This window comes from Hordeum vulgare, chromosome 7H (assembly GCF_904849725.1).
Source record: "Hordeum vulgare subsp. vulgare chromosome 7H, MorexV3_pseudomolecules_assembly, whole genome shotgun sequence".
Lineage (NCBI taxonomy): Eukaryota > Viridiplantae > Streptophyta > Magnoliopsida > Poales > Poaceae > Hordeum > Hordeum vulgare.
In genome coordinates this window covers 478,056,354-478,083,115 of record NC_058524.1, presented here as the reverse complement: position 1 = coordinate 478,083,115, position 26,762 = coordinate 478,056,354, and positions in this window count along the sequence as shown.

The following is a 26,762-nucleotide window of genomic DNA, read 5'->3' as shown; positions in this document are numbered from 1 at the left end:
CTGTCTCTGCAAGATCCCATCTGGGGCACGTCCATGTGCCCTGTCGGAGGGGGATTCGGACACGGAGGGCTTCTTCATCAACACCATGACCTCTCCGATGATGCGTGAGTAGTTCACCATAGACCTACGGGTCCATAGCTAGTAACTAGATGGCTTCTTCTCTCTCTTGGATCTTCAATACAAAGTTCTCCATGATCTTCATGGAGATCTATCCGATGTAATATTGTTTTACGGTGTGTTTGTCCAGATCCGATGAATTGTGGATTTATGATCAAATTATATATGAATCTTATTTGAGTTTCTTCTGATCTCTCTTATGCATGATTTCATATCCTTGTAATTCTCTTCGAGTTGTGGGTTTTGTTTGGCCAACTAGATCTATGATTCTTGCAGTGGGAGAAGTGCTTGGTTTTGGGTTTCATACCTTGCGGTGACCTCACCCAAAGACAGAAGGGGTAGCGAGGCACGTATCGTGTTGTTGCCATCAAGGGTAAAAAGATGGGGTTTTCATCATTGATTTGAGATTACCCCTCTACATCATGTCATCTTGCTTAAAGCGTTACTCTGCTCGTCATGAACTCAATACACTAGATGCATGCTGGATAGCGGTCGATGTGTGGAGTAATAGTAGTAGATGCAGAAAGTATCGGTCTACTTGTCTCGTACGTGATGCCTATATGCATAATCATTGTCTTAGATATCGTCATGACTTTGCGCGGTTCTATCAATTGCTCGAAAGTAATTTGTTCACCCACCGTGATACTTGCTATTTTGAGAGAAGCCTCTAGTGAACACTATGGCCCCTAGGGTGTACTCCACACCATATTTTCAGCCTTACACTTTTTTACTTCGTTGCACTTTCCGCCTTCAGATCTCACTTTGCAAACAATCTTGAAGGGATTGACAACCCCTTTGAAGCGTTGGGTGCAAGCTTGTTTGTTTTTGCGCAGGTACTCTGGACTTGACGAGACCCTCCTTCTGGATCGATACCTTGGTTCTCAAACTAAGGGAAATACTTACTGCTCTTGTGCTGCATCACCCTTTCCTTTTCAAGGAAGAACCAACGCAAGCCCAGCCTCTGTCAATGTGTCAACTTCTGGCGCTGTTGTCTGTGGGATAGCAGAAGAATTTCTGGCGCCGTTGCCGGGGAGGAAGATCAAGTCAAGAACTCATCCAAGTAGGTGTCGCAAACTCATCTCTTGCATTTACTTTGTTTGACAGTTGCCTCTCGTTTTCCTCTCCCCCACTTCACCAATTTGTCTTTTTCGTTCGCCTTTTTCTTTCGCCCTTTTTCTCGCCTGCTTTTTGTTTGCTTGTGTGCTTCCTTGCTTGCTGAAGTCACCATGAACGAAAACACCAAACTTTGTGACTTCTCGAATACTAATAATAACGATTTTATTAGTACTCCGATTGCTCCCGCCACTAGTGCGGAGTCCTACGAAATCAATGCCGCTTTGCTGAATCTTGTTATGAAAGAGCAATTCTCTGGCCTTCCTAGTGAAGATGTCGCATCCCATCTCAATACCTTCATTGAGCTTTGCGATATGAAAAATAAAAAAGATGTGGATAATGACGTGATTAAATTGAAGCTTTTTCCTTTCTCGTTGCGAGATCGCGCAAAAACTTGGTTTTCTTCTTTGCCCAAAAATAGTATCGATTCTTGGGATAAGTGCAAAGATGCTTATATATCCAAGTATTTTCCGCCGGCTAAGATCATCTCTCTCCGTAATGATATCATGAATTTCCAGCAACTTGATCATGAGCATGTTGCACAAGCTTGCGAGAGAATGAAATTAATGATTAGAAATTGTCCTGCTCATGGCTTGAGTCTTTGGATGATTATTCAAATCTTTTACGTTGGCTTGAATTTCGCTTCTAGAAATATCTTGGACTCCGCCTCAGGTGGAACGTTCATGGAAATCACGTTAAGAGAAGCCACAAAGCTCTTAGACAACATCATGACGAACTACTCTCAGTGGCACACTGAAAGGTCACCTACTAGTAAGAAGGTTCACGCTATAGAAGAAATTAACTCGTTAAGTGCTAAGATGGACGAGTTAATGAATTTGGTTGCTAGTAGAAGTCCTCCTTTGGATCCTAATGATATGCCTTTGTCTTCTTTGATTGAGAGTAGCAACGCTAGCTTAGACGTTAATTTTGTTGGTAGGAATAACTTTGGCAACAAGAATGCCTTTAGAGAAAACTATGTTCCTAGGCCTTTTCCTAGTAACTACTCTAATAACTTTGGCAACTCCTACAACAATACTCATGGAAATTACAATAGATTACCCTCTGATCTAGATAGTAATATCAAAGAGTTCATCACCTCTCAAAAGATTTTCAATACATCCATAGAGGAAAAACTACTCAAAATTGACGATTTGGCTAAGAGCGTGGATAGGATTTCTTGTGATGTTGATGCTTTGAAAGTTAGATGTGCTCCTCCCAAAATCAACATGGATGAAACTTTTAAAGCTATGCGTGTTTCCATGATTGAGAGCCAAGAAAGAACCGCCCAAATTCGTGCTAGACATGAATGGCTTAAAAAGGCGTGTTCTCGTGATGAGAATCACGAAGATCTTAAAGTGCTTGGTGTGACTCCAATTGAATCTTTGTTTTCTTGTGTCAAACCTAATGATTTTGGGGCTGGATATGAATCCACTTTGGTTGAAAAGTTCCCCAATGATTCGGACTCCATCTATCTTGATGCTAAAAGCATTAAAAGTGGAGTAGAAGACGTTAAAACTTTGAGTAGTAATGAAATTACTACCGTGGATTTCAAGGAATTCAATTATGATAGTTGCTCCTTGATTTCATGCATTTATTTGATGCAATCCATGTTGAACTCTCCACACGCTTATAGCCAAAACAAAGCCTTTACCGATCATATCATTGAAGCTATGATAAAAGCTCTTAAAGAGAAACTTGAATTGGAAGTCTCTATCCCTAGAAAGCTTCATGATGAGTGGGAACCTACCATCAAAATCAAAATCAAAAACTAAGAGTGCAATGCTTTGTGTGATTTCGGTGCTAGTGTTTCTGCGATTCCAAAGTCTTTATGTGATGTTGTGGGTTTTCATGAGATTGAAGAGTGTTCTCTTAATTTGCATCTTGCTGATTCTACTGTCAAGAAACCCATGGGAAGGATCAATGATGTTCTTATTATTGCAAATAGGAACAATGTACCCGTGGATTTCATTGTGCTTGACATTGATTGAAATCCTTCTTGCCCTATTATTCTTGGTAGACCTTTCCTAAGGACTATCGGTGCTATCATCGATATGAAGGAAGGGAATATTAGATTTCAATTTCCTTTAAGGAAGGGCATGGAACACTTTCCTACAAAGAAAATAAGATTGCCTTATGAATCCATGATGAGGGCCACTTATGGTTTGAGCACCAAAGATGACGATACGTGATTCTATCGCTTTTATGCCTAGCTAAGGGTGTTAAACAATAGCACTTGTTGGGAGGCAACCCAATGAATTTATCTTTTTCTTTCTGTTTTGTTGCGTCCACACCATCACAATTCTGTTGTGATTGTGTTTTTTTTGTTTCTTTTTGTGATTGAGCCAAGCAAAACCTTTATGACTAGTCTTGGTAATGGTTGTTTGATCCTGTTGGAAAAAGACAGAAACTTTTCGCTCACGAGATGATTTTTATTTTTTTTCAGAACGAGATTTTGAGTTGATTCTTTTTTATGCTTTTTCCCCAGGCCTTCGTAATTTATCAGATTTTTTGAGGTACCAGAAGTATACGAAGTATACAGATTGCTATAGACTGGTCTGTTTTTGACAGATTCTGTTTTTGTTGAGTTGGTTGCTTGTTTTGATGAAACTATGGTTAGTATCGGGGGGTACTAGCCATGGAAAAGTGAGAATACAGTAGCCCATCATCAATATAGATGGAATTAAAGTTTGCTACAGTACCAAAAGAAGTGATAGTTTGTTTTCTTGTACTAATGTTATCACAAGTTTCTGTTTAAGTTTTGTGTTGTGAAGTTTTCAAGTTTTGGGTGATGTTCTTATGGACAAAGAGATAAGGAGTGGAAAGAGCTCAAGCTTGGGGATGCCCAAGGCACCCCAAACCATATTCAAGGACACCAAAAATCCTAAGCTTGGGGATGCCCCGGGAAGGCATCCCCTCTTTCGTCTTTAATCCATCGGTAACATTACTTGGAGCTATATTTTTATTCACCACATGATATGTGTTTTGCTTGGATCATCTTGTATCTTAGGAGTCCTTTAATTTTGTTATGTCACAATAATCCTTGCTGCACACCTTTTTGAGAGAGATAGAGAGACATGCACTCATCGTGATTTTGCTAGAATGCTCACAGTGCTTCAGTTATATCTTTCTAGTTAGATACTTTAGCTCTAGTGCTTCACTTATATCTTTTGAGCTAGATACTTTTGCTCTTGTGCTTCACTTATATCTTTAGAGCACGGCGTTGCGTGATTTGGTAGTTGGCTTATGCTATGGAAGTACTCCCAAATGTGCTAGGTACTCAAAGAGGATGCAAAAACCTCCATCTTCATATGCATTGAGTAGAAAGAGAAGTTTCGATTCCTCTCAATTAGTTTTGAGACATGGATTCAGTGATATTGAGAGTTATGTTAGTAGGGTGTTGTGAATCTAGAAATACTTGTGTTGGAGTTAGTGATTCCCGTAGCATGCACGTATGGTGAACCGCTATGTTAGGAAGTCGGAGCATAATTGATCTATTGATTGTCATCCTTTGTGTTGAGGATGGGATCGAGCGATTGTTTACACCTACCAACCCTTCCCCTCGGAGCATGCATTTAGCACTTTTTTTCGATTACTAATAAAAACTTTTGCAATAAGTATGTGAGTTCTTCATGACTAATGTGAGACCATGGTATAGATGCACTTTCACCTTTCACCATTGCTAGCCTCTCTAGTGCCGCGCAATTCTCGCCGGTGCACAAACCCACCAAATTCCTTCCTCAAAACAGCCACCATACCTACCTACTATGGTATTTTCATAGCCATTCCGAGATATATTGCCATGCAACTCCCACCGTTCCGTCTCATGACATGTGTCGTCACTCTCATATTGCCATTGCATGATCGTAAGATAGCTAGCGAGATGTTTTCAACGTCATACGCCATGCTAGATCGTTGCACATCCCGGAACACTGCTGGAGGCATTTCCTATGGAGTCATCATCATTGTGATCTTTGAGCTGTGAGTAAATAAAAGTGTGATGATCATCATTATTAGAGCATTGTGCCATGTGAGGAAATAAAAAAATAAAAAAAGAGGCCAAAGAGCCAAAAAACAAATAAAGAGAAAAAAAAGAGGCCTAAGAGCCCAAATAAAAAAGAGAGAGAAAAAGAGAGAAGGGGCAATGCTACTATCTTTTTCCACACTTGTGCTTCATGTTAGCACCATGTTGTTCATGATTGAGAGCTTATTGCTTTGTCACTACCATATGCTAGTGAGAATCTTCGTTTTATAACTTGGATTGTATATTCCAATGATGGGCTTCCTCAAAATTGCCCTAGGTCTTCGTGAGCAAGCAAGTTGGATGCACACCCACTAGTTTTCCTCTTAGGCTTTCACATACTTTTAGCTCTAGTGCATCTCTTGTATGGCAATCCCTACTCATTCACATTGCTATCTATTAATGGGCATCTCCATAGCCTATTGATAAGCCGAGTTAATGTGACCATCTCCTCCTTTTTGTCTCACAACCACCACCACACTCTATTCCACCTATAGTGCTATATCCATGGCTCGCGCTCATGTATTGCGTGATAGTTATAAAAAGTTTGAGAAAGTAAGAGTGCGAAAACAATTACTTGGCCAATTCCGGGGTTGTGCATGATTTACGTTAGTTTTGTGAGGATGATGGAGCATAGCCAGACTATATGATTTTGTAGGGATAACTTTTTTTGGCCTTGTTATTTTGAAAGTTCATGATTACTTTACTAGTTTGCTTGAAGTATTACTGTTTTCATGTCAATAGCAAACTATTGTTTTGAATCTTACGGATCTGAACATTCATGTCACGTGAAAGAAGTTGCAAAGGACAACCATGCTAGGTAGCATTCCACATCAAAAATTCATTCTTTATCACTTCCCTACTCGAGGACGAGTGGGAGTTAAGCTTGGGGATTCTTGATACGTCTCCAACGTATCTATAATTTTTGATGGTTTCATGCTATTATCTTGTCAAACTTTGGATGTTTTGCATGTCTTTTATTTACTTTTGGGGATTAACTTATTAACTCAGTGCCAAGTGCCAATTCCTGTTTTTTCCATGTTTTTTGACCCCTTTCAAAGGAGATTTTGAAACGGAGTCCAAACGGAAGAAAATCCCCGAAAAGATTTTTTAGGAACAGAAGAAGATCGGAGAACTTGGGAGCCAAGCCAGAAGAGCCCCAGGGGCCCCACAAGCCCCCACTCCGCGGCCAGGGGGCTGCGCCATCCAGGCTTGTGGGCCCCCTGGAGGTCCCCTGACCTAGATCTTTCGCCTATATAATCCCATAAATTGCAGAAAAAATCAAGAGACGGTCGCAATTAATTTTCGCCACCGCAAGCTTCTGTCTCCGCAAGATCCCATCTGGGGCACGTCGTGGTGCCCTGCTGGAGGGGGGATTCGGACACGGAGGGCTTCTTCATCAACACCATGACCACTCCGATGATGCATGAGTAGTTCACCATAGACCTACGGGTCCATAGCTAGTAACTAGATGGCTTCTTCTCTCTCTTGGATCTTCAATACAAAGTTCTCCATGATCTTCATGGATATCTATCCGATGTAATCTTCTTTTGCGGTGTGTTTGTCGAGATCCGATGAGTTGTGGATTTATGATCCGATTATCTATGAATCTTATTTGAGTTTCTTCTGATCTCTCTTATGCATGATTTCATATCCTTGTAATTCTCTTCGAGTTGTGGGTTTTGTCTGGCCAACTAGATCTATGATTATTGCAATGGGAGAAGTGCTTGGTTTTGGGTTCATACCGTGTGGTGACCTCACCCAGTGACAGAAGGGGTAGCAAGGCACGTATCGTGTTGTTGCCATCAAGGCTAAAAATATGGGGTTTTCATCATTGGTTTGAGATTACCCCTCTACATCATGTCATCTTGCTTAAAGCGTTACTCTGTTCGTCATGAACTCAATACACTAGATGCATGCTGGATAGCGGTCGATATGTGGAGTAATAGTAGTAGATGCAGAAAGTATCGGTCTACTTGTCTCGGACGTGATGCCTATATGCATAATCATTGCCTTAGATATCGTCATGACTTTGTGCGGTTCTATCAATTGCTCGACAGTAATTTGTTCACCCACCGTGATACTTGCTATTTTCTGAGAAGCCTCTAGTGAACACTATGGCCCCGAGGATCTACTCCACACCATATTTTCAGCCTTACACTTTTTACTTCGTTGCACTTTCCTCCTTAAGATCTCACTTTGCAAACAATCTTGAAGGGATTGACAACCCCTTTGAAGCGTTGGGTGCAAGCTTGTTCGTGTTTGCGCAGGTACTCTGGACTTGACGAGACCCTCCTTCTGGATCGATATCTTGGTTCTCAAACTGAGGGAAATACTTACTACTCCTGTGCTGCATCACCCTTTCCTCTTCAAGGGAAGAACCAACGCAAGCCCAACCTCTGTCAACGTGTCAACTTCTGTCGTTGTTGTCTGTGGGATAGCATAGACAAATACCATATTTGGGAAGCGGGAGCATGTTCCCATGTTCCCCTTCAAAATTGGTTGTTGTGGGATCACTTCCCGCCATTGCGATAAGGGACGAGGACCCGGGCCACGGCTATATATAGAGGATAGGTACTTCGTAGAGGGACGTTGAAGGTCGATCCATCCACTCACTTCCACCACTCATACGCCACCAAACCACTGGGAGCCCGGAACACATCCGAGGGCCTCCGGAGGCTCCCAAAGCACTATACTTATTCATCCATCCACCTCCACGAGAGGCAATCCACCAAAAGCAGGAGTAGGGTATTACGCTTTGCAATGTCCCTAACCTGGGTAAACTTTTGTGTTCGTTGTCTTCCTCACCGTTGTGTGAGTCTTCGCCAAATCCATCGAATAGCGAGCTAAGTGAGGCGAGGCCCTGAGAGATCTTCGTACACGCCCCTAAATTCGAATCTTAAGGGTTTTGCGGAGCCCAAAATCCAACAACATGAGTAGCACAAGCTCCGCCTAAGGACAGTTGCTTTGGAATGCATGGGCACATAGATGGCAGAACGACAAGACAAGTCATGTACATCCTGGCTATGTGCATAAAACATATGTGAATGAAGGGCTTCCATGTTCAAGACTCCTGAAAATACCTCGATGACGCCTAGAGGGGGTGAATAGGCTATTTAAAAACTTCTTCGGATTTGGCTTAAACCTAATGCGGAAATAAACTAAGAGGATACTTGTCAAGCACAAATCCTAAATGCACTAGGCTCTGCAACGTGTATCAACAACACGATCTACCAAGATGGACACAATACAGTTACTAACAAGCCCAAGTAAGTTACACAAGCTTACTTGAGCTATATCACATGACAAGTAGGTGAACGACACAAGATACTAGATCACACTATAGCACACGATATATCAAAAGCTACAAGTGTGAACTTGTGGATATAGAGGGTATGCTTGAATGATTAATCTTGTACAAGAAATAGCCAACACAATATAATGAGCACAAACAATATGCAATGTATGTCTGCTCAAGTAACACAAGTAAACCACAAGTAAGGAGTTAGGGTTAAGGATAACCAAGGTCACTAAGACGAAGATGTATCCCGATGTTCACTTCCTTGGAGGGAAGCTAGTCACCGTTAGAGAGGTGGATGTTACCACGAAGGCACACCAACGCTACGAAGGCTCACCCTATTCTCCCTTTGAGATAACACCACAAAGGCATTTCTCAACCACTAGTGGTAAGCCTTTGAGGTGGCTTCCAAACCCTCACAAACTTTTCTGGGGGAAATCACACAGATTGATTTCTGTCCGAAGAACTCCTACCGCCTAGGAGTCTCCAACCTCCAAGAGTAATAAGATCACGGGGAATGCTCAAAACTTGCTCAAATCTCAAATAGCTTGGGTTCAGAGGAGGAGAGGGAGACGATCTATCTTTTGATTGGAACAACTCTCAAAGGGGCTCACAAATGCTCTTGGGATCTCAGATTTGGTGTGAGAAAATGTGTGTGAGGTAGAAATGTGTTCTTATGAGGATAAGGCTGTGTTGGGCACCCTCTCACGAAGTGGGAGGGGGTATATATAGTGGGGAGAGTAAAACAGCCGATGAGGACACTTTAAGTCGGACAGGGGTCGGGCATCCGGCAGTTCACGGATGTCCGGGCGTCCACAAGGAGTCGGACGTCCGACAGGGGTCGGTCGTCCGAGGGATGTAAATATATCTGGAACCACTGTGTAGTTGAACAGGGACCGGACGTCCGGAGAAAGCCGGAAGTCCGAGTTATTCGACTCAAACTTCTCTGGTGCAAGATTCTGGATTTCCGGAAGTGGACGGATGTCCGGCCCTCGGATGTCCGGAGGGAGCCGGAAGTACGAGTTGTATGGCTCAAGTTTCTCTGGTGCAAAGCTCCAGATTTCCGAAGCTGGTCGGACGTCCGGCCCCCGGACGTCCGGAGGGAGCCGGAAGTCTGAGTTATATGGCTCAAGTTTCTCTCGTGCATAGTTCCGGATTTCCGAAGCTGGTCGGACGTCCGGGCCTCGGACGTCTGGAGGGAGCCCGAAGTCCGAGTTATATGGCTCTGATTTCTCTGGTATAGGATTCCGGATTTCCGAAGCAGTCGGTCGTCCGGCCCTCGGACGTCCGGAGGAAGCCGGATGTCCAGGCATGTGTTCTGTTTTCAGATAACAGCAGAGCAGTGGAGATGTGGTATGAGCCGAACAGTGGATATCTAGTTTGAGCAAGTTCATCACAAAACTTATGATCCCCTCTTAATAGTGCGGGATCCCTAAAGACTCAAGAATTGTAAAAGGGGTACCGATGATCCATACTTGAGTGTATACTTTTATTCGCTGATCATCACTCCGCACAACTAACGTCAAAGGAACTGATACCTTTGAGTTAGCCCTTTCACTTGAGCTTGATGTTGTTGTTCCTTCTTGGCTCAAGTTGAAAGCAAGACATGATGAAGTCTTCAAGTAGCTCTCCCATACACAATGTGGAAAGCCTAGCTTATGTATTCATCTTCATTTGTCCACCATGTGAACATCCACAAGAATCAAGCATGTAGTGCTCAGGAATGCTTATCTTGATCTTGTCCTTGTTAGCAAATGAGCTTGTCCTTATCAACACATGATCATTAACAATAGTTTCAATGATATATTCATGCTGATCCACTTCAACTTGCACACCACAATCTTGATGACGATCACCACTTGACGTCATCCTTCATGGGTTGTATGAGATCTTCTTTTTGACGCAAGCCCATGGAAGCACACCTAACCCCCACATAGGACTCTCACAAAGACCATGGGTTAGTACACAAACACGTAATGGACAATGCTTACCATACCATGGGATCACTTGATCCCTCTCGGTACATCTTATACGCTTTGTGTGTTGATCATCTTGATTTACTCTTTGTCTGAGATCTTGATCAACCTAGTGTCTCTATGACCATTCTTTGGATAATACCTTGAATACCATCTTGGTCATCATATAAACTCCTTGAACCCAACAGATGGACTTCAAGAAGTGCCTATGGACAAATCCTATAAATATAACTTAAGGCAACCATTAGCCCATAGGAATTATCATCAATTACCAAAACCACATATGGATATATATGCTCTAACAACTCCCTCTTGCAAACAATATGTGCAAGAAACAAGACATCATCATGAACAAGTATATGATGCATATACTTACCTTGAGGATCTTGAGCATCTTAGGGGTAGGAGTACACTTGAGAAAACATTTGTTAGATAACACAAGGATATACTATTGTAAAGATGCAAAGAGCTTCAAGAATACCAAGATATGGAAAGCATATGAGAAAATATGATTTTATAATAGATATATCTCCAAGAATATTTAGAACTTTCTCCCCTAAGAACGAATATCAAAGAATTTTCTCTCCCCCTTGATACGTCTCCAACGTATCTATATTTTTTTATGGTTTCATGCTATTATCTTGTCAAACTTTGGATGTTTTGTATGTCTTTTATATCTTTTTTGGGACTAACTTATTAACTCAGTGCCAAGTGTCGGTCCTGTTTTTTCGTGTTTTTGACCCTTTTCAGAGGAGGATTTTAAACGGAATCCAAACGGAATAAAACTTCCGAAAAGATTTTTTCCGGAACAGAAGATACGCAGAAAGCTTGGGAACCAAGGCAGGGAGTCCCGGGGGAGGCCACAAGCCCCCATCGCGTGGCCAGAGCGCCCGCGCCTCCCAGGCTTGTGGGCTCCCTGGGCCTCCCCTGTCCTAGCTCCTTCGCCTATAAATTCCCTAAAATCCCTAAAAAAATCAGGAGATCCACGAAAATACTTTTCCGCCGCCGCAAGCTTCTGTCTCTGCAAGATCCCATCTAGGGCATGTTCTGGTGCCCTGCCGGAGGGGGGATTCGGATACAGAGGGCTTCTTCATCAACACCATGACCTCTCCGATGATGCGTGAGTAGTTCACCATATACCTACGGGTCCATAGCTAGTAGCTAGATGGCTTCTTCTCTCTCTTGGATCTTCAATACAAAGTTCTCCATGATCTTCATGGAGATCTATCCGATGTAATCTTCTTTTGCGGTATCTTTGTCGAGATCCGATGAATTGTGGATTTATGATCAGATTGTCTATGAATCTTATTTGAGTTTCTTCTGATCTCTTATATGCATGATTTCATATCCTTGTAATTCTCTTCGAGTTGTGGGTTTTGTTTGGCCAACTTGATCTATGATTCTTGCAATGGGAGAAGTGCTTGGTTTTGGGTTCATACCATGCGGTGACCTCACCCAGTGACAGAAGGGGTAGCGAGGCACGCATCATGTTGTTGCCATCAAGGGTAAAAAGATGGGGTTTTCATCATTGGTTTGAGTTTATCCCTCTACATCATGTCATCTTGCTTAAAGCATTACTCTGTTCGTCATGAACTCAATACACTAGATGCATGCTGGATAGCGGTCGATGTGTGGAGTAATAGTAGTAGATGCAGAAAGTATCGGTCTACTTGTCTCGGACGTGATGCCTATATGTATGATCATTGCCTTAGATATCGTCATGACTTTGCGCGGTTCTATCAATTGCTCGACAGTAATTTGTTCACGCACCGTAATATTTTCTATTTTGAGAGAAGCCTCTAGTGAACACTATGGCCCCGGGTCTACTTCACACCATATTTTCAGCCTTACACTTTTTACTTTGTTGCACTTTCCACCTTCAGATCACACTTTGCAATCAATCTTGAAGGGATTGATAACCCCTTTATAGCGTTGGGTGCAAGCTCTTTTGTGTTTGCGCGGGTACTCTGGACTTGACGCGATTCTCCTACTGGATTGATACCTTGGTTCTCAAACTGAGGGAAATACTTACTGCTCCTGGGCTGCATCACCCTTTCCTCTTCAAGGGAAAAACCAACGCAAGCCAAGTCTCCGTCAACGTGCCAATTTCTGACGATGTTGTTTGAGAAGTAGCACCCCTAAATCATATTATGTAGATATCGAGAGTAGGTAGGATAAGACCAGTTCAATCGCAACATAGTAAAGGAATGATATATGAGACAATTTTATCTCTCTCCCCCTTAATATGTAAGGTTTGATACATCTGCCCTTTGGTAGATCTCCCCTTAGGCAAACCTTCCTTTAGGAACAGATATCTGCCCCGATTTATATTTCTCCCTCTTTTGTGTAAGCTTATTGGTGATATTTCTCCCCTGTATATAGGTTCATTGTAAGCTTCGGCATTAATTTCCAAAAAGGTCAGAGGGTAAGGGCTCACTAAGAGAAAGGGATCCTTGATACCTCTCTTTGTGATAAGGGTTCCTTGAATTTGACTTTTCTCTCCCTTAAGTAGTAGGAAAGGGTTCATTGAATGTTCTCCCCCTTTAATATGGATAAGAGTTCCTAGAACTATTCTCCCTCTTATATTGTATGGGATCACTGAGGATTTCTCCCCCTAGAGAAGTTTTCTCCCCCCCCCCCCGAAAAAACAATGCTAAAACTGATTTTGATTCATAAAATTTTCAATAAGATCTTAGGAGGCAATGAAACATGGGATCATTGATAATCTTTCTCCCACTAAGGTAAAAGTCCAAAAAATGTCAGACAGACAAAGGCAGTGATAATATCGGCGTCACCGAGGCTAAGTGGTTCAGTAGAACCGAGTATGAAAGGCAGGCGTGTGGGAGAAACTGGTGGGACCGAGTTTCCCAGCTTGGTGAGACCGAGTTGCAAACAAAATCAACTCCTGAACTGAAAAATAGACAAATAGGAGATCTAAGGATACCAATTGTGAAACAAAATCAAGAAAAGAAATAATTTCCTTTTTTTGTGTTTTTTCAAAATTTATATAATATATGTGCATACATTTAGATGAGAGTTGAATGGTTCCAAGAAGATATGAAATGTCAAATGTGAAGCATACAAGTATCTCCATCTAGATGTGGGGTGGTGCCTAGGTCACCTATATTAGAGTATTTTACTTGAGGATTCAAGCAAAGTTGCTTGATCATAGGTCATACTCATCGTTAAGCACAAAAATTGGGTTACCATTTCTCGATTAAGCATTTTAATGTCTTCATATCTCTTGAGTTGTTTTACCTCATGACTTGGTGTAAATATTTATCAAGGATACAAGGACATACCTTCGAGTGATGTTGATGACATGGCATGTACGTGAACTTGTTGTGGATGCTCAATGTTGATGATGATCATCTTGAGTTGGGAGCATTCCATGTCATTTTGGTTCACTTTTCACCTACAATGGTTACTCGTGCAAGGAAGAACATAATATATCCAACCACAAGAGTGAATAAAGTCATCAAATGATAGTCAAGGATATGATTTTGTTGTCTTCTTCCTTCATCTCCGAAGAAGGGGTTGTTGATACATGGTCATGTCAAGATTGCTTGTGATGTAAGTTGATTGCAATCTTGTGGAATGTAGTTCTTCCAAGTACCTACAAAATATTAGATGCAATACAAGGGAGCATAGTTTTCCAAGACATAAGATAGTCATATCAGTAGCAACATGGAATAGGCAATCAAGCTCACGCCCTTGCATGCATCCGAGTGAGTCTAGCTCAAGTTTGAAGCATCAATGATGTTCAACTCACTCCTCAAATAACAAAACACTTTCTCATCAAGTGTCTTGGTAAAGATATCAGCTAATTGTTTGTCAGTACGAACATGCTTGAGATCTATATCTCCTTTATCAACATGATCATGAATGAAATGATGTGCACCTGAATATGTTTTGTTCGAGAATGTTGCACATGATTATAGGAAATTTTCATAGCACTCTCATTGTCACATAACAATCGGAGTTTTCTAACATGGATGCCATAATCCTTAAGAGTTTGAGTCATCCATAGTAATTGTGCACAACATGACCATGCGGTGTCGGGACCCTGATCCTAAGTCATAAGAACCGAGCATGTAACACATCACATCACTTTGCGGCCTCACGGACGGTAAACTCCACGGTTGCCACCGTACCTTGGCCGGGACCATTTGCGTCTTTTGGCTCATGTATATGAATGTGTCGCTAGCATTCGAACGACAAAGAACCCGGGTCGACATGACTAGTTATAAACCCAAATGGCACCTCCGTACATGGACAGACATACATAACCCAGCAACGCAGGTGCACTACAAGAAATATGTCCACTAACGGCCTTCAATATTGGTCACCGAATGGTCATTGATTTCCATTTGTGACCTTTTTACGACCAAAAACAGACGGTCAAAAGCTGAGGGTCTCTAATGAACTATAACGATCTTTTTCCTGGATTGGTCGTAGGATTTTACGACCAAATAGAAGGTCGTAGGTTTAACGACCAACTGATTTGGTCACTAGGAATCCGCCCACACCACGTCAGATCCACCGTGGCACGCTGACGTGGCAGAATTACGACCAAATGAAAAGGTCGTAAATTCGATTCAGCCCGGTCCATTCCGGTCGTCTACATGGGTCGGGCCCAATAATTTGGCCTTTTATTTTCTGGGATAGAATCTTTTACTGAGCAGGTTTTTTATTAGTCCACTTTTCTTTTGGGCCTTGGCCTACTCTTTTTAGTCCAGTTCTTGTTTGGGCCTTGGCCTACTCTTTTTTTAGGCCAAGCCTTTTTAGACAAATTCTAATTTGGGCCTTGGCCTACTCTTTTTTTAGGCCCAAGCCTTTTTAGTCTGTTTCTTGTTTGGGCCTTAGCCTTTTTGCAGTCCAAACTAACTTTAGTGCCCAAACAAAATGGTCCAAACATAACTCAAATAATTGACAACTTCATCAGGTTTACAAAATACTTCATCAGGTTCAAATAGGGCAAGACACTGTTTCACAAAATACTTCACCAGGTTCACACGTTCAAAATACTCCACAGGTTCAAATAGAGCACTTCACTGTTTCATCACCAGAATGACCAATCAAGTAGGCTAACTTCATCAGGCTCTTGAGAAGTTAGCCCACTTCACTGTTTCTAGGACAGCTTCTACGACAGGTTCAACTTCTACGATGCTTTATTGCCGAAGAGAGCCATCAAGTGGGCTAACTTCTCTTCCTATTCTTGAGACTTCTTGCGCATCAGCTCAAGTTCCTTGTCGCGTGCAGCTTCATATTCTTCCGCCTTTAGCTTGATTGCTTCCATTTCTTCTTGCATAACTTCAGCTTGAAGCTCCGACCTCTCCATCTTCTGCTCAAGATCACGAACATGAGCAGCCACAGCAGCAGTTCCTTTGCCAGAGTTGTTACTAGATGACTTGAGCCCAACATTCCTCAGGAATGTGCTTTGCTTGACTTCGGTCGTGAGCACTTCTTCAACAATCTCAGCATCAGACTTTGGTTCTTCACCTTCTGGTACCGGCGCGTCCTTCATTTTTTCCATCTCAAGCTAGCATATGGAGGAAAATGATGTACATTAGTGGCAGATCTATTTCACATTCTGCAAGAGAAACCAAACAAGAATGCCACCAAACCAGACCAAGAAATGGATTATTTGAAGTAATCAAGCCAGCACACAAAATCTATATGTAGATATTTTACTCAAACTCAAACAGAAGTAGATGATAACTACTAAACATAAAGCATTATTTGAATCTGGCTACAGCAAGTGTACACACAAGCTAGCATATGGAGGAAAATGATAGACATTAGTGGCAGATCTATTTCACATTCTGCAAGAGAAACCAAACAAGAATGCCACCAAACCAGACCAAGAAATGGATTATTTGAAGTAATCAAACCAGCACACAAAATCTATATGTAGATATTTTACTCAAACTCAAACAGAAGTAGATGATAACTACTAAACTTAAAGCATTATTTGAATCTAGCTACAGCAAGTGTACACACATGTGATCTAGAGACATGCAATCGGAACAATATGGTGGTTCTATATAATATATCTTCTTTGTTGAGAACTAACATTCAGATCAATTTTCATCATATCATACAAATATAACAAATAGCTACAGCAAATTTTGATATCTTTGATGAGAATTGTACAACAAATTCTGATATCTTTATTGAGATACCAAACCTATCATAGGCTCTAGCAAACAACATCAAATCTAGGGTGTGTTCTTGCTGGTTGTGAATCAAACAGGGCTGAGGTCTATAGACAAAAGTTTGAACTAGCTGGACAAAAGCATGGAGTTACTTACTATAGCAATCTTGACTGGCTCCGAAAACTCGTGCTTCTTGCTGTTGTGGGTGGCCTTGAACAAGTCAATCGCAAACAGCTCCTCACCCTTACGCTCTTCTTTCTGAAATGTTTTTCAACAAAAATCAAAATGTTATTCAGCAAGAATAAGAAATGATATTCAACGAGGATCAAACGGTAAGGTCTTTAGAAAAAGGTACTCACGGTGGCAAAAATGTTGGCTGTCTAGTGCCTGGAACCAGTTCTCTGTTGGTACACGACCTTTTCTCGATTAATCTTGTTCGACACACAGGTTTCCTACAAAAAAGCATAATGTTATTTTCCAAGTTGAAAGGAAGTGGAATAGGGAGTAGTATAGTAGGATAATACGAGTCTGAGCATATTTGATTTGGAAATATTTCAGTTATCCTGCACTAGCACAAGTACATGAACAACTAGTACTATATAAGAGTCAGTGTATTACATATGGTGTTGATTTTGAAAGTTGATGCTCTCTATTGTTCCTTCTCTGATCAGAAACATGGAAGAGGAAGAAGGGGACCATGGCCCATTCCCATCCTGATGTGCAGAACATAAATCAGTAAGCAGAGCATATACAAACCTTGTGTCTTGGGGTAGACCACATCTCCACGAGAGCTTGACATTCACTGTCCGTCAGATCTGGCACCGGAGACTTGGTGCTCACTTTGTTTGCTGCTATGGTATCAAAATACTTCTTCTTGATCTTATGGCGTCGATTCTTTGAACTTTTCTACAGAACATCTTTGCACGCGTGCTTGATGGGCTCCGAGTCTGTGTTCATCTCAAAATTTTCCTACCAAGACAGCAAACAAGGAAGGAACAACATTAGTGATCATTAACTACAAAACAGAAAATAGAGTAGCACATTAACTATAAACAAGTAGCTTACAGCAACTTTCCCAATGTAGTCCTCCACTAGAGTAGCATTATTTTTTTATTCCTTGAAGTGAGGAAGAACCAGCAGATGGCTTGTTGCAACGAGTCCACACTCAGAAGCAAACTTTGTTGCATGTAGAGGCTTCTCTGGACGCTTCATCCCTTGGGCAATTTGGATAGGCACCTTTGTGCCAATCGACTTCGTGATTCTCTCTAGCCCTTTTCCCTTTCTAAGTCTATGCTTGTTAGTCATTGCATCTGAAAATGAAATTGAACTCGTAAATTAGAAGAAAAATCGACAAATGGAGGAATGGTTCTGCTAAACAGGTAAGCATACATGATCACTTCCATTTGCAAAATGCACTAGTAAAAGATAAGGTGAACTTGCCTGGTTGAAGCACAAGTTGTTGTTCTTCTTCACTAACGACATCATTCCTGTCAATAGAAGGTGCACCATGCATGAGGTGTAGGCAGACAGTGCCGCTTTCATCCATGTAGAGAGTGGTTTCTTCATCCATGGGCGGAAACTCATCACACATTTCCACCGAGCTCTCAAAGTCCATGCCCAGTGGACTTTCCTGATGGTCCGTCACAGCCGCCATAGTTTCTTTCTGCCTTGTGACTCTATCAGGTTCATCAGGTTCCAGGATCCTCTTTGTTCGTCATGGAGGTGTGGCCATCACCCTTCCTGGAGGCATTGGATGCTTCTGAGCTCTTCCTCTTCTTGTTGGCTGTCTTCTTAACACCAGGCATCTTCGTTCTAGATTCCTTGAGTGCCTTGTATAAATAGCACAGAAAAAAACATTAGTTAACAAGATAAATATGTGAGCACAAGGAAACAGAGAGCATACAAGAACCTGAACCCTCCAAGCAAGACAGAGTTTGCACCTTAACAGTCTTGTGCACTACAACTTCATCCTCCTTAGGATTGTACTCTGGGTCATCATTGATAACTCCACTACCTTCTTGAACCTCATTAGTTCTACCTTCTTGTACATCATTTGTTTTCCTAATCATTGACGCTATTGCACCAATGCCAAGGGACTGGAATATCCGATTGTTCCTCATCATATTTCTAGCCCTAACCTTCTCGTATTTGGTGAGAGGATGCTCATCTTTGCAAGGAAAAGGAAACATAATTATTAGGTTAATTGTTGGAATGCAAGGACAGACATCCAAACATATATTATGATATTTTATTATCATTTAATCCTACTTATTCAGCTAAGGAAGAGTAACAGCACACAGGCACAGATAAGCCAGCTAATTCAGATTACAACAATACATTTGCATAATAAAATTAGACAGTATTTTACATCACTAGCCTCCAAGATATTTTACTTAGCATATTACATTTCACTTAGCATATTAAGACACATTTTATAAATCTAACAGTATAACCACAAGGAGCAACTTGCATACCAATGGTTGGCCTCGGTTTTGACATTGTCATCCTTGCCATGGATGATCTTGAGGTGGTGCTTGCAAAATAGAATAAACAACAATCAAATACAACAGGGATAAAGTAAACTACAAGGACTCCATTACACTGTGTGACATTTCCCCGAGGGGACACACACAACAGCAAAGAAGGATACATGTCGGTCAATCGATGTGTCCGGAGCAGTAACAAGCTACCAAGGCTCGGTGGAAACACAAAGAGGCATTTCTCCGTAAAGAGTACTACTAAAGGCACACAACTAGGTGTCGAATCCCACACATATAATGCATTTCAAAACATACACACAAGATGCATGATATGTGTAGATACAACATGGCATCACAACATAACTGTATGACTCAAGCATTTAATAAAGACTCATAAGAGTCAACATAATATGATATTACAAACAATGGTCACATGACAGGACACTCAAGTCATACAAGCATCAAGCGGAAGCATAACATGTCTGAGTACAGACATCTACAAAAAGCGGCTGGAAGAGCCTGAAAGGCTACAACGACCCTACCAAAGGAGTTTAATTGCAGGAAGCCAGCTTTAACTCTTGGCTAACCTGTACTACGACTACAAGTTCATTATTTGAGGTGGGATAGCGCACACGAGTCCACAAATTCACCAATTCAATACACTATGGATCCACTCTCGTCTCCCTACGAGAAGGCCATCCATAGCACTCACACTTATATTGCATGTTTTAGACTATCCATTTCAATTTTTCTATGTACCACATGATGTTTCTAAGTAGTCCATACCCGAGGACCTGGCTATTTGAACAAATTAGTTCACCCTGTAGGGGTATACTTCTTCACACACGCTCTCACCACTTATCACCATATGCATTTCATACATCTCGGCAACCTTCAAGCCGAAGCACTGGCGTGGGCGTCGGCCACCACCGTTAACCGCACAAGACCCTAGTCCAGGTTTATCGCCTATTTGAGACTGAACCCGCAAGGAAGTCCGGTCGAAGTTTCCTCTACGGTGCCAAACGATGTGCGCAGGGTTCCACAAGCCCACCATCCGGGTGCCACTGTGTATCTACCGCACTGAAGCCAACCCCATCGGGCAAAGCTAAACACAGCTGCAAACACTTTTCCTACAAACACCAGAAACTAGTTGCAACTCCTGGATAGAGATCTAGGCGATTAATGAGCCGAGAGGGTCAATTAAGTATCCCAATGTGTGGTAGTATCTTGTCTTGGATAACATACACAGAACTCGGTTCTTAAGGACGGTCCCAATGAGACAACCCACCATGTACTCCTACATGGCCTTTGAACGCTACCTTTACCAAATCGGATTCACACCTTTACGTCAGCAGGAGGTCACTGTGACATCAGCAGGTCAACAGACCATTGCGAGGTCAAACCTAACCAGTAGGTCCCACTAGTCAGTGACAGAGGTGCTAAATAGAGTTTAATTTTAACCTTTCTATACTTATACTAATTTGTGACTCTCAAGAAATAACCACGTTAATTAGATTTTACTAGTCTTCAACCCGTGCATTGGCACGGGCTAGGTATCTCATTTTATCTTGTTGTTTATGTTACGATCATATATTGATTTATGATTTTGTTTGAATATTTATCTAATCAGATAGGTTAAAAAACCATGATTTCATATACCGGGGGTATGAGGTTGTAAGCCAAATTTTGGAATTCCAACGTCCGTCATATAGAGAATTTTGAAAAGGGTAGATATAGTCATGTGATGCACACACTGTTTCCCCACATATATGTTTGTTTTTCTTATTCGGGGAGGATGTAGAGCTGCCCAATGCACTAATCATTTGCTTAAACATATGGACGTGACCTCTTATACATGTACATATCTCCGAAACGTTTTTAACAAAAATATATTTGGAGAAAAATTATTTTGCCTAAAATAATTGTCACATGTAGGCTAATGCCTTTTTGTGACTTTGAATATGGAATAATAATATTCCTTGCAACATGTGGTTGTAATTGGATGGAGTGGCGCTGAAAATTTTGCGAACAACCTTCTCTAATTTTGACTATATTAATCTATAGAAATATGTTCTTTTACTTCATTGCAATATTACCGTAGAATATTCGTAGAAAATAGTTCCACAATATCATAGGGCTACTGTGACTTATTAACATATGACATAAAACTCAAAGATCAAAGTAAGGCTTTGTAACCGTGCTTTGTCCAAAATGTCCTCAATTTATCAATGGATAGTGTATTTTGTCTTATGGAAAATATCATGTATAGTACATGAAAGGCCATCATTTTTGCACTCCAGGATAACCAATTAGCACTCCTCGTACTTCTCCTACATATGTAACTACAGAGTTGATGTATGACCATAGTTTGCTTCAAAACTTCTTTTTATCAGCACTCGGCAGTTTACCTCGGTATATTTTTTTGTGAACTCGCGAAGTTGTGATTAGATGAATGGGTGAAACAACTTGTCCGACAACCTGCAGCAATCTACAGAATCTGAAGCGTAATATATCGATGTAGCAGCAAAGAAATAATTAGCAGAATCAAAGAAATTGATATGGGCGAGCGGCATATATCATAAAAGATAAAAAACTGTTATATTAAAAATCTGGTCTTCTAAATAGTGTAAATAGTGATTCATTCTCTATACTGAGATTGTTTGGAATTACCATCTAGACCGTTGGTTAATGTACATAGCAGATAACTAAAACATTGGTGGCTTTCCATTGATGATGCAAAAAAAAAACTAAAACAAACGAAGAAAATTAGCAAATAAAATAATATTTCAGAGTTTTCCTAGCCGCATATAGGGGATCCAATTTGAAAGCGCGTTCGGCTTGTAAGTTGATAACAAAATACTCTAAGAACAGAGAATGTACGCGTACATTAGAACTCCAAGGGAAAAATAAGAGAGCAGTCCATTGGGCACAGTATGAATTTGCTTCAAAACTTCCTTTGCTTAGCACTCGGCAGTTTGTCTTTCCTAGATGCCGGATGCTTTCCAGTGTTATCAGCATTTCTTTCGGGATCATTTGATTTCGTGAGGCCTAACAATGTTGTTATGGTTTTTTTTAGAAATTCTGATGGTAATTGGGAGGGCTTGAAAGACGCACCCATGACTTAATTAAGTGAATGTTTCTGAGCCTGCGTCCGGAATGCTGCTGCCACACATCCATAAATGCTTCCACGGTTATGAGGTGAGATATGCCGATGAGCTGTTCTTGCTACGCCACACAGCGGACGCTTTAAAGTTCCACAAATATGGCAACAATTTAAATATCTGTGAAAAAAGATCTTCCAAAAGTTGAAACTTGTATTACATGGAATTTGAAATCAGATGAATATCAGAGTAGAAGACTAAAACAGTGGCAAAGATTAAGAAATCCACAAACCTTGAACAGATTAGAGATCTGCACTATTCGCGGATTTGACTTGCCATACAGGTTCACCTTTTTCTCTTTTCCTGGAAAGATGACATTACTGTTACCTCTAAAGATGGTAGTGTCTAGTTGAGGAACCGATCAAAAACGTAGCTTGGGATCATCGATGCCTGCCTCATTATCTTCATGCCAGTGTTGGAATCGTACGTACATGAGGGCATACCTAGGTGTATCTGGCCTGGTGGTTGTTGGGGAGAAAGAGACAGCAATATTAAGGACGCACATAAGGAGAGAATAACATGTGATGCTCGCTAGATCAAAAGAAGTCGCCATGGACGGGAGAAGGCTTGAGGAAGGAGGGAAGCGCCTCGCCGTGAGGCAACATGATATTTTTTTTCATCGTGAGAGATTGGATTTATATTCCTTCTATATACCACGAAGCCACGTTAATTTTTCTTTGCATTGTATTTCCCCCTCCCGTATTTGAAAGCATGTCGACCTTTCCACGCATTTTTATTTTTATTTGAACTTCTATCAACAACCGTGAGGAGAGATTAGATGGATATTAATCTCTTTTGGTTTCTTTAAAAGAAGGAAAGCTGGTTGTATCTCTTTTGGTTTATTGTTTTTTTTAATCTTGGCTACTATTCACCTAACTACACGTGAACATATTGTGGTCCTCTGCAATCTTTTTTATCTAACTATTTTAATTTCTTTATTATTCTTTCTATTTTAAGCACCGTTATAACTCAATCCCACGAGATTAACGGTTCCTATTTTCTGATTAACGTAGAAATTTCTTGGAAGTGTCTAATTAGTATAAGTAATCTACACCGTTATAACTCGGTCCCACGAGATTAACGGTTCTTATTTTCTAATTAACGTGGAAATTTCTTGAGAGTGCCTAATTAGTATAAGTATAGATGAGCCGTTGATCTTGTGGGACAGAATTATTACGGTGTAGATCGACTCATGAAATCCTCCATAAAAAACTTAATTTTAATTAATACTATAGTTCATAATCCATCTAAACTTCTAAACCATTGGATCACCAATATTATATTTGGAGTCGTCCCTTGATTTCAGGACCCTAATCATCCCGTCTAACATGTTTCCTATCCTTGAATATATTTCCCACATGCCGCCGCCACAACATAGCCATGGCTTCTATTTCACCCTACAACCCTAGATCTTCCCGTAACCTAATCATCAAACATCAGCCATCTCAGATTTTAGGCAAAAACAATCAGCTCTCCGGGATGTAGAAAGTTGACTCCTTCTACAACACGAATGATGTGATTTAGTGGGAGGAAGTGTTCGAGAAAGTAGAGCCATGGACTCAAACGGCCATGCTACTGCCACCGTCCGACCTTTCCGAGGCGAGACAAGGTTCTTTCAAGCGTTCACGCACGTACAAAATCTAATACAACTTAGCTACTTATAGAGTGTTGTGAGCACGATAAGATGTGCTGGTATACATCAGCTAGCTGATTTATTTCTCATCGGGTACAAGCATACGGCCATGCAAGCACCTACACACAGAGCTTTATGGGCCTTAATTTGGCCATAGATCAATTCAGGCGTGTGGTATTTTTTTATGTTATTGTCAGGTCTATTTATCAGCTTGCGGAAGGTTGCTTCATATGTGGATATTGCTTCTGGCGAGCTAGATGTTGTCGGTTCTTTCTGATGATCATGCACGTACGAAAGCGAAGTAACTCAAAGGTAATACTATATGTTAGCGTAATCTTGAATTAGAGTCATGTGTTAGTTAGTTTGGTTTAAATAGCGATCAAGGTAGTCGTGTAATTAGGTAAGATATACTAGGTGAGAGTAGGACCAAATTATTTCTCACCAGGTAGTTGATTGATTTCTCACAGGTATGACCATGCATGCACGTACAGTGCTCTATTTACCTTTCTCCATAGATTGATTCGGCCATATCATATTTCATGTGTGTTACTGAGTGTTCGTAGCAACTCAATTGTCCGTCCATCATTTGTTCCTAACATCTTGAAACTAAAGCAGAATATCTGGGCGGGCATGTCCATCATTTTCTATATGCCATGGCGCATGGAAAACACCGAGCAGATGGATCGAGCTTGCTGGTGTTCATGGTGGTGGGTGGTAGTCGTATGTTAGATTCACCAAACCCAGTGTGCACTGTCTAGACAGCAGAGCATGCTCGCTTAATCTGTTGCGCGCAGACAGTAAGGACCATGGGTAATTTGATCCCTGTAGCTGGCGTTATATCAATGATCCACATAACATGCTCGATGAACCCACATTCCAAGTAAACTTCTCATCGGTATGTCTGCATGTAGCTGGTCATCTCGCTGCGCGATGATCATATCAATGGTTCAGGTAACATGCTCAATGAAGGCACATCCAAACAAATACCGAGAGCGAGACACCGTTGGTTTTCAAAGGTATGTCAGCCTTAATTAATCCCTTCATAAGTTGAACTGCAGAATTGAAATTACTCACTTCTCGTATCGCATGAAAATAAAGAGGTAGATCCCTGGACTACTGTAGTTAACTTTGAAGGTTATTATGGTGTTAATACTCATGGTATATTAATGGCGGAGCTGAGTTAATTGCAAATCTATCCCAAATCTTCAAGATGAGTGTACAAAATATTTTTGCTAATCTATTTCTACCTGTACGTCATCCTACATCTACTTCTCACATTACATGATCTAGAGGCGAAATTATAATACAATTGACTTCAGAGAAGTAAGCAACAGACAACTGTAAAAGGATGTTTTTGATAAACATTTGCACACAACAAAAAACTATATTCTTCGGTAGGAAACACTATCATTGAGAGTATTATTATAGATCAGTAGCCTCGATGGAAGCTTAGCTTAAGTACCACGATTGTTCTGTCCTCACATATTATTGCACACTCAGATTCATCCTACGTACATCCTTGGGGTGAACATGGGATAGAGCTAAATATCCTTACGGTCGTTAATCATTTTGTTCCATAATAGATGACAACTTTAGTTTTATAAAAAATAAATATGTACTTTATTGATTTCATTTGTCCACATGAAAAACAATGTGTCTCTATTTCCTGCCAAATGAACAATTTTGTTGAACTAATATAAAATACGTTTTTTATATTCAAAAAAACCCAAAGGGTGAAATGAATTCTGCAAGGTTCAGTTGAACATGATGTCGGTACATACCATCCTTTTCTTTCTTACACTAATTTATTTTTATGCACTGCCATCTCTTGCACACTTCAGGCTAAATCTCATGCGGTAAAATCTTCATATGGTCGGTTTAATGATGATTTTCATAGATCTCATATAAAAAATAAGGAGTCACATGAAATTCATCAATAGTAATGACTCAAATCAAACAAATTCTACTTAATTAACTATTCATTTCAAAATCATGTATTACTAATTTACACCATTTTCAGTAAAACTAGAGCTGAACCAAGAACAGTTGTTCCAACATGAACCTAGAAATTCATATTTTCCATCAACATTGATGTATTCTTATTCATTCATTTTTAAGGGCATAAGTCTTCATTGATAAAAATGTTTGATAGTTTTTAAGCGATCATTATATATTTTATGTATATCCATCAACCGTGTTACCCCATTGGTAGTTTTTCCCCATGGCTAATCAAAACACAGAATAAAATGATAATTCATGAAATGCGTTGATAATGTTTCACCTATTTTTTTTTGAAATGTTCCATAATTGTTCTCTTTCATGAGTTGAAAGACACTATCCTTTTTTTTATTATTGTTATTTCCACATGCCAACAACATAATATGAAGGAAGATATTTTGACTGCATTATTCTCATTTAGATTTATATTTCAAATTAACCAACAATTATTTCCAAGCAGTTATCTTGCAGATTCAACAAATAGAAACTACTTCAAATATTTTCTTACTGAAGAAAAGTTCCGGAAGGCATTTCATGGAAATTTGCATATGTTGTGCAGGTAAGATATATCAATGGCTATAGATCAGGTGGAGCCAGTTTTGTAACTCTACCTTTGGTGTCACTAAGCTTTTTCTTTTCTTTTGGATTAATCACCAAGTAGCAGTATGTTGTCCATAACATATTGTAAATACTAGAGAAATAACTATTATCCTATGCCTTTTACGGCATGACATATATTTAGGATACATGTCAAGCATGAGAGAGTATCGCTAGACAAAAGTGGAAGCTCTGGTATATGATACAATAAGT